The sequence below is a fragment of the Hetaerina americana genome, unplaced genomic scaffold, assembly GCF_022747635.1.
Source record: "Hetaerina americana unplaced genomic scaffold, ioHetAmer1.1.p SCAF_7, whole genome shotgun sequence".
NCBI classification, from domain to species: domain Eukaryota; kingdom Metazoa; phylum Arthropoda; class Insecta; order Odonata; family Calopterygidae; genus Hetaerina; species Hetaerina americana.
Genome location: NW_027287316.1, coordinates 73,699,788 through 73,709,840, shown reverse-complemented (window position 1 = coordinate 73,709,840; position 10,053 = coordinate 73,699,788). Strand labels below are relative to the sequence as shown.

Genomic DNA, 10,053 nt, shown 5'->3' with positions numbered 1-10,053 from the left:
ACTAATTGCTCTTTCCATATCTTCAATTTGTCTGAACATCCAGTTAAAATGGGGATCGAGAGGGTGCGGTGGCAATCGTACTGGCTTCCCACAGAGATTGCCCAGGTTCAAATCTCTGATGCGGCAAATATTTTTCAGAGGTATCTCGATCTCTACTTGAGGTACTTTGTGGAGGGCGCTTTGGGTGAGTACGTCGTCCTCTAGATTTATTAAAATGTTGTCTCACAGTTCTTTTACCTTCTTTAATTTTATTCCAGGATAATGTTATGCAGTCTTTGCCGAGGGTCTTCATCCATTCGTCTCTAGCCTTCCTCTTTTTGGCTGATTTCCTATCTCAACTGTTGGTTACATATTTGCCCTTATTCAGTCCTTGACATTTTTGATTCTGTCTTCTAGTTAGTTCAATACTTGATTTGTTATTAATGGTTTCCTTTTCACAGGTTCCAAAGGCCCAGTCTTAATTTTCAGCCATCTCTCTTCAGTTGGTTCTCTGTTGTATTTTTTCAACATTTTCTTGTCCTATTTATATTGGAAAACAATAGGCTAAGTCCACTTGTCTAATGCCATTGAGTCTTCATTTTTGTCATTAGCCTCGTGAATTTGCGACGGCAGCTCATTAGTCTAAAATATGGCCGTTATCGATTTCTGCTCCCAGATGTCTAAGAGGGATGCCGAGTGACATCCCTCATTTCACTGTGGATCTCTCTTATTGCCACATACCATGGGAATACGTAGCATTTCTGTAACAAGCTATAAGGCTCCTGTGACTCCATCCAATGAATGGCTTGGAAATACGATTTTTAGACTAATCCAGCAGATAAAAGTAATGGAATTCAACATTGAGGATGTCGGTAAATGTACTAATTACCACGAAATGATTTTGTTCACAGAAAAATTGTGTATTTCTCCTTTTCCGAGCAAAGTAAATGCACGGGGAAAGTATTCACTCCTTTACATTCTTCCGTTATTAATTTTTGACCCAAAATGTGATGAACTTAGAATGTATGGTATTGCTTTGCAATTATTGCTCACGATATCAATGGGCCCCGTAAAATTTTCTTAAAAGAAGGCATTTAATAGAGATCAAAATATTTTACGTTCATTACTCCGTTGAATGTTTATAATGATCGAAGACGCGCTAGAAAATTTCGCTTTTCAAATTTTGTAGTTACTCAACGAGAGCACTAGAGGCGCTAGCGTAACGTAAATTTTGGTTTCAAGCCGGTTTATGACAACATAAATATCAGAGAGAATCAAAACACCAGCGCGGGAGGTTGAGGAGCTGCGCTTTTCACAATTTGAGCCAGAGCAAGTGTGATTCGAGACTTTCTTGGACGGGCTAGAGCTCATGCGTACAAAGGGTCGTTGTGCGATGAAGCAACTGTTTTAATCAATGAGTAGCAGACGGTCGCACCTGATCGTGATAGCAACGTGTCGATTGATCGTGCGGCTGTGCCGACGCTGAAGATTTTTGAACCATACGAACAGTAATTTAGCCAGTTGACAAAGGGTCTTTGAAATTCTAGTGGTATTACTCTGGGGTACAAATATCCCAATTCTTATTAAATTAGACCGGCGATACAAATAACTCTTGCAACTGTCGACAACATCCAAAGAAGATCATCGTTGCTGAGATGGTCTAGACTCATTTCTGAAGTTCCTGTAAAAGCAAAGGTAAGATATGGTTTCATTATTTTAATACATAAATATCAACGTAATATAATGAGGTGAAATGGTAGACTTGTTTTTCATTTAAAAGATCATAAGGTTAGTAATCTTCGAACCAATTCGTGGAGGCATTGTTAACCGTTGCTCCATTTTAGGTCCTGACATAATTTTAGTGTGATGTTATAAGGGTATTTTTCAAGACTTTTTCTTTTGTTCGTGAAAGGGCCGAGTTCACAGATTTTTAGTATTCTTCTCAGTTGTGTTTTGGAGGCACGAAACCTTATGTTTGACGGAGTATGCTTGATAGTTGTGATAAACGAAATTATTTCATGTGTTAACTGTTTTTAGTAACGGAAAATGAAAGCCTTTCCTTATGCTTTTTTGTGGGATATTGTCTAAGCCGAACTTAGAAGCTCTGTCAAATTTTAAGTTAATTGAGTAAAGGGTTAATTTTGTAAAATATTTGGGAAATCACCAGCCTTCTATAACCAAGAGCTTTAGCTTGTGATATGTATACAGTCACTGGGGAGTTTCGCGGGATATTTATTTTCTTGCGTCTCCATACAGTCTATTTTGGAATAGTTTCACTCAGATAAATATTAACTTCGGAATGAAATATCTTCAATGGTATGAGTATTTCATCACGCATCCTCTTTAGAACCATTTCCAGTTGGCTCATAAAGAAGAATAAAAATCAATGTCTCGGCCCATGCGTCGTAATTTTGGGCGGCTAAACGGTTTTTGGGGGGGGGGGGGGGTGGAAGAGATGATCCGTTGAGATTGACGCAGCAGGAAGAGGGAAGCTTGCACAGAGATTTGGTTATTTAAGGGTAAATGTGATCTTTATTAAACACGGGTCATTTTTCATGCAAAATTTTAGGATCATTTTATGTAGATTGTGAAATGTGTTCAATATATTTTTATATTTGCATAGAAATTTAATCTAAGACCTCTCCACGGACGAATTATTGCAACGATTTCTACAGTGTCGGGATTTATTGAAACATAATTAATTTTTTTTAATTTTCGAGAAATCGCAAGTGGACTTTCGTAATGTTAATATTTAAAAAAATCCTTTTTTATCGTAAGGGGTTTTGAACGCTTACCACACAGGATAATGTTTGGCTAACGTGGAAGAGAAAAGAAAGTGAAATTAACAAATCGGTCGGTATGAAGGGAATTGATATACTGAAGAAAGAAATATTTTTGGCTAAAAGTGTTTGGTTTGCGACGAAGAAAGTGCTTCATGGTATTCACGACGATATAATATAATTCTAAAGGAGCTTTATAACTTGCCCAAATCGATAATATGCAATTATGATAATTTTGGGTAGACAGATGTGTTATATTCTCGATGCTGCTTTGCTTTACCTCAATTACTGGTAAGCTTACCCCATCTTGAAGGGGAACGTTAGTATTGTTGTTGATATTATTGGTCGCGGAAAGCGCAACCTGACGGAAAAAGAAAGGAAGCAGATTAAGGAAGGAAAAGTTTTCATCAGGAAAGGATAACTGAAAAATCATCTCTATACACCACCGTAAATTACAATTTAAACAAAACCGCCATTTAACGTCTCCAATATGCCCCAAGATACTCGGGCTCTTGGCCATGCAATTTCATTGTCGCTATCACAAATTCCCGGTTTGATATTCCACAGATCTGTCTGTATTTATTCCTATCATCGATCCATCCACCCCAGAAGAGGTTATCCTGAGTGGCATTGTTATAGTGAAATGTCATTCGTTCCAGATAACGTACATTCCGTGCCTTCAGTATCTTTTGTCGTTTTGTTAAAGATATCAGATCAAAGTTCGATATAACATTTCCTTCGGCCGTCATCATTTGGAAAATTAAAGCATTTAATGTTTTCATCAGACGAAGTTCCGCGTCTTGGCTGTTGAAATCAATTTATCTCGAAAGTCTTATACCTGAATTAATTGTTTTTCATAACCCGCCTAATTTTAGGAGAAAACTAAAATGTTTGCGTTGTAAAAATCCAGTTCCGTGATTCGAAATCGTCCCGTACGTTTATTCAGTTCGGTTTCTTCCTTGTGATAAAATTTTCGTCTAAATCCTCGCTCGATTTCACGATTTAACTTTTCCTAGTGGTAAATTTGCCTTCGATTTATGAATATTTTTGCTATTTACTTGCGATCCTAGTAAATATGTAAAGCTCGCCTGGCAGCTTATGACCCTGGACAGTCTTCACAAATACAATTCCATGATAACACATAGTTAGTAATCAACCCGAAGGTCGATTTTGTAGGTTATGGTAGTGCACCGAGTACTAAGCGTGTGAAATTCGCTCATCAGGGGGGTGCGGGGCAGTTCCTTTCCCGGCTATGGTTTCCCAGGAAGATTTGGTAGCCGAAAACTCGCATAGTTTGGTTGGAGCTGAGGGTGCCCTCCGGTCAGTAGAATATTCGTTTCCCTTTTGTGTTCCAAAAGCTACGACTCAAGGCGGCCGTCTGGATTTTCTCGTAATAATACAGTTGTTTCTATTATGTGCTTTTACGTTGAAGGGCAGTTAAGACTAACTCGGTCACTAATTGCAAGTAAAATGACCGATATGTATTGATCCAATGTTTCGATGTTTCAATTCACTCATCATTTCGAGAAGAGGTTCTCCTTCTGTTCTTCCCAAATAACCTGATTTGTTTTCCTCTTCAATACGAACTCATTTCCCAGCTCACCTGCATGGATATAAAAGCCGAACAGCTGATAAAACTTGGGACTTCAATACTAGGGGACGCGCTCCGTCAAAAAAACCGTTCGATGATTGAAAATTGAATAGGTGTTCGTGACGTTTTGTGGTTATCGGAATTATAAGAGAGGAAAAATGTATCTCATTCAGAGTTGGTGTAAGATTGTATGACGCCCTTGGAAAACCAACAGATTGTCGCCCCTCTCGTTCGTGGGGTGAAGTCTTTAAGGGTGTTTTCAGTCGGGGTTCTCTCTCTTGAGTTACGCATCCAAGGGTGCCCATGGTTAAACCGGCAGTGATTGAGTCTCGTAATCTTGGACATAGCTTCCCAATTTTGAGGTGTGGTGGTTTGCAAGTGAAGGCGCGCCCTATAATCAAGATAGCCCACTTTACAAAATGGTTCGATGAAACAGTGAAACAAAAAGATTTCAGTCTCTCACGGGCGGAACGAATCAAAACGTTTCAAGAACAATTGGCTTAGAAGAACATAAGAGAACGCATACTCCTACCTTTTTTCTGTAACAACTTAAAATTACTGAGTAAATATTGCATTGACTTGCAATAAGACCCAGAAATTATTTTAAGACATTGTAATAACGTGTTATTTGGCATGAACGGGTAATATTAGTTACACATGCTACAGTAAATTTGACAAGGAAATGATATAAAAAAAATGACTCAATTGGTGATGTCAAATCAAGGAAATAGATGAAGCAATCATTATCAGCAATTATCAGAAAATTAAAATATCATCAAAAATTTAAGCGGATTGTGTATGATGGAAGTTTTTGAGATTGTGCGCATATTTCAGACATTTTCCTCGGATTCTTATCCGTGAAAGTAAACACGTTGACTGCACGCAGTGCGAGTGAATAGCTCCCATATGTTTTCTTTGATAACTCTTTTAAGTTCCGTGGTAAATATACATTTCTGAAGTGAATTGGTGTCTAGTATGGAGGGATGCATCTGGAGATCAATATAAAAGAATTTCAGTGTCGATGACGTTACCCAGGTAACCATAAGTCGTTTCTCTCTGTACCTTTTGTCTTGTGCATTCGGACATGCGTACAGGTCCAGCTAAAATGTCCGTTTTTCTCGCTTGGATGGACCCTGTTAGCTCCGGAGGACCTTCTAGTTCAAATAATACGCTATTCGTTATCATGAAGCTCCCTATATGTCACTTAAGCCCAACATTACGATGCGATTGATAGAATTGACACATTTAGGGGTAGAAGTGCTGTTTCGCTTACATCTTCTTCATTATCCATTAAATTACATTCTCTACCATTTTTACTAACTAAATTGCACCCCCGCTGTATTGATGAGTTGATAGGTAGACGCAAATCGGGGTACGGCGGAAAACCATCGTTATTTGTGTATTCATTGGCTGGCAGACACATCGTTCTCCTTGAGCGAAGTAGAACTGTCGCAGCCCAAATTCCTGCCAGCTATTGAATGTCAACATGCCGATCGTTTGACTGCTTACAAAGTTTTGGAAATGGTAGTACCTCAGACACAAATTATCAAATCTTTTAATATTTACCTGCGTAATATATATAACTATAGTGTAATACTATATAACATGCCCTAATATATAACTGCGAAGTTCTTCACACCTTCGTAATTCTCTGACACTGATTTTACATTGCAATACGTATTTATATAATTGATATTAATTATTCTTTATTAATCCATGGACTTTTTCTTTAGTTATTATATCACCCCTTTAGTGTTACAATCATTATTGAAATATGCAGCCTCAGATCATGTCTATTCAGTGTTCTTCGTTTTGCGTCCTCAATACGCTTATCTCTTCACCCATTCTCCGTTTGTCTATGGATTTCATTTTTATCTTTCTTCGATTGCAGATCATTGTCATCTCTTCTCATTTCCTTATCTTCTTTTTTCTGACACAGCTTCCCCTTACGTCACGCCGTCGCAGATATGTGATCTCCGTGCATAATTTAAAAAATCCGTTTCCCGAAGTCCTAAAGTTCTCGTGGTTTGCTTTAACAATAGATAATCTTCTGATAGAAATTCTTCTTTCGGATTAGTTTCCCTCTATAATCTCTTTCAATATATCACTTTGGTTACTATACTTATTCAGGATTAACTCCATGACTTAAAAAATATGCTTTCTCTCCCTACCTGAAAGTTCCAATCCCCCCAACGAGTCGTATCTGGCCCCTGGGCAAGAGGTTGATGCCCCAAGCTCTGTTTAGTCGCACGATCAATTCGTGGTCGATTTACCGTCCTCGTCCGTAGGGAAGCTATATCTCCGAGTTGAATTAAGGGGTTTTCCATCTGGATGATGGATATTGCGAGCAAGCGTTTGGGGGACACGGAGGTATATTAAACAAAGCTGGGTAATTTAAAATGTTTGATAGACTTTCGACAAAAGTGGCTATTTTGCCGTAATGTTTTAACGTGGCGTCTCCGTAGCGCATATGTGCCGTCGTGTACGTATACCTAATGTATAATAACGTCCGTGGTCGTTAAAATCAGGAGGCGCAGGGGGCCGGCGATGACACTGGAGAGTTTATGGGCCACGTAGATCCACATGAATGGGAGCACAAGTCCAATATCGTTGCCAATGGCGATATCGTGTGACGGGGTTGTAGGCGATAATTGGAGTTAATAAAGATGACACCACTGTTCGCAGAGGTCGTTTATTGAAGACAGGAGAGAAGCGGAATGCCTCGTATCCACTTTCCCAGCCAATAACAGCCTGCTAGTCGTGTGGAAGGTTTTAGCAGCATCGCTGGCACCATTCTCGTGGAATCGCTTCATTATAGCGGACTCTTGGTCCCTAATGCGAAGTATGTCTCGATGAAAATTTGTTTCATCATGGACTCGATTAAATAATTGAATGAAGTTTGGTAAAATTGATAAGGCTGTCAGACAGCTGGATGAATGAGTATCTTTCTTCATACCGGGTTAGCGGTGATTTCATTACGGTAAAGTTTCCTGCGAATTTCGGAATTTGGAAACACTGCGTTGTGTGTAATTACTGCCATTCCCGTCACACTGCAGAGTTTTGAGTGATCGTTCTGAAAGTGACATGGATTTTCGTTAACCCTCAAACTACTTATTTGCTCTAATGCGGGTCGATCCATACGGTTCGCCGGTAATTTTATATCCAGAACTTTGCTGAGTGAATTTGAGCTATAGCCAGCGAAGTTGCCTGATGTTTTTCATTGCTCAGTTTCTATCAGTAATAAATTCATATCGACAGTTGAGAATTTTTAATTGGTACAAGATGTCACGTGGAAAGTAATTTCAAAGTGGATGTTTAAGTGCTGGAAGAATCTGGTCACGAGAATTTTGACTTTAACCTGGCACTAACGTTTCTCATAAGTGACCGCTTGTTTTTTCTGCAAAAATCCATTATTCAAGCTTTCGGATGAGCGATAGTGTCCAGTGTCTTTCTTTCTCATGAGCCATATTCCATTGGTCCTTATGAATTTTAACTTGCGTTTGCCAAGGGATTAATTGGTTGGTGATATTAAAATGCAATTAGGCATTTCCTAACACGAGTCAGGGTGCCGAAATATTAAAGATTAGTCCGCCATCTCTAGCTTTTTCTCATTCGTAGTTCGATTTGGACGAAAAAAAATCCAACTGATCCCCATAATTTTTATTTTTATATCAACGAAATGTTTTAAAACAAAAAAAATACTCCATGCCATTTTCTTAAGTTATCAATGCATTAAGTAGTCCCTAAAACATCTTACTGTGTTTTTGCAGTGGCTTTTCAGGTTATTGTCATCAGGGTCATTGTTTTTTGGTTAATAATAAATTTCTATCTACCTTTTTTTAATTATATGCGTTTTTGTAGCGTAATTTTGTTCGAGAAAAATGAGAGGTTTACTCTGCGAACGAATCTGGGGAATTAATCAGCGTTTCCACATCACTTTAATTTTGATGGGTGCATCGCAAGAATCAATCGATGGCCCCTGTGACAATGGCGGCGTCCGGTTTCTTCGTCCGTCGTGGGATGTTCCATTCTTCGGGGTGTGTTCGGGAATGGTGAGCGGTTCATCCATTGCCATTACTCCGGACACTTCTTGGCGTCGAGGTTCCGAATGTCGTGTGCTCCAAACCGATAAAAATTCGACCCTATGAGGACACATGTTGCCGCTGAAAGATCGTCCGTTTATCGGTTTTGTATTGTTTCCCCACTTACCATGCATCCCAAAAGATTCTGATCAAAACATTTTCATATTATTCACATCTGTGAATCCCATTCACCAAAATTGTAAACTTCGTCACTTTAGGAGCGCGGGACACCTGGACTTCCGGGAAATCTTTTCGTAGGAAAATCGTTGTCCACTTTCCGTTAGTCAGGATCATTTCGTTAACTCTTAATATTGGATTTCATTGAATGTTTAAAAAATACAATAGAATCGTCCTCTTCTTTTTTTTACGATGGAGAAATTCCGAATTAGCACGGAGCTTTTTCCAGGGAATTTTCTTGATAATCCAGAAAGGAAAATCTCGATATGGGCTATAAAAAATAAAAGTTATGGTGTAATTACTTCAGTAAAGCGTCACTTCCGATGGATCGATTAAGTCAAAAGCTATTCACTAAAAAATTGTATCAAGTTCCGAATTGCTCATATTAATGGGCTCCTATAGCGCCTGCCCACTCATCTCTTTCACAAGTACTCAATTATATAAATATCGTTGTACATCACATGGACAGAGGACCTCAAACGTTTATTTCTCTGTTTCAGAAAGGAGGGGAAGGAGAGAAGTTACGCAGAAACCAGAGGAAGGAAGCTCTTCCTCATCCCTATTTAAAGTATTTCCACAGATTTACGCCGAATTTTAATTTTATTTGTGTTTATTTTTATGTCTTCATGTCAGTTTTCTCTTGAATTTAATACTTCGATCTGAAATTAGAAAGCGGAGCGTACGGAATAGTTCCTTTATTTCCGAAGGATTCGAGATAAAAGTGTGCAAAGCAGTCATGGCCATTAGGGAAGAGTTGTAAAAACTAAATGTGAGATATCCTGATTAAAGACGTAGAGAAGAGATAGGTGAAAACTTTGACATGAAGCTGAGCGTTGCACGAGTACTATAATTCCGAAAGTTGGTCGTTGTTGAGAAAACGTAATCGTATATAGTAAACTTTTCGAATGAGGGGATCGAGAAGAATTGATAACAGACAATAGATGTAAAGGATGACGCAGGAAATAGTGCCATGCATATGTAAAGCGTGAGACGCTGTTGTTGGGAGAATTTCATAGGAGGCAGGAAAGGTAGATGCAGGAGGCAATTGGAGGTTGAAAACTGCGATAGATGGGAGGGAGATTACTTAACAAGTGGGGAAGAGGGGGAATTAATAAATATTTGGTGAGAAATGGAGATTGTAGAAAGTATATGGGGTTGAAAATCAGTTTTTTGTATTATACGGTATTTAGTGTCATGTTAGGCGTGACTTAAAAGTTCACTACACTACCTTTGCCCAAAAATAACCTTCGCTAACCAGTATACTACTGCTAATAATTATCCCTCCGCCAGAGAGTTGTTTTATGAATTTCCTTCATTTTTTCCGGATATACTCATTGCCACGGTGACTTCGAATCACCCGAAGGAAGGTAGAAAGTGTGTGTGGATGTAAGAAATGAGTTAGTTTAAATTCAGATGGCTCAAATTAAAACGTTTAAGAAGAGCT

At 38.8% G+C, this 10,053-nt stretch overlaps 1 protein-coding gene across 3 annotated transcripts in view; it reads left to right on the top strand.

Annotated features, from left to right (window-relative positions):
- The first annotated feature begins 1,261 nt into the window (after positions 1 to 1,261).
- The window catches only part of qtc (GRIP domain-containing protein quick-to-court), a 194,233-nt gene continuing 185,441 nt past the window's right edge, over positions 1,262 to 10,053 (top strand). For 2 of the 3 annotated variants that reach the window (XM_071595027.1, XM_071595025.1), the window contains exon 1: positions 1,262 to 1,674. The gene's annotated coding sequence lies outside the window, so the exon portion shown is untranslated. Of the gene's footprint in view, positions 1,675 to 9,109; positions 9,178 to 10,053 lie in introns of all 3 variants that reach the window. The other variant, XM_071595026.1, reaches the window with a different exon arrangement.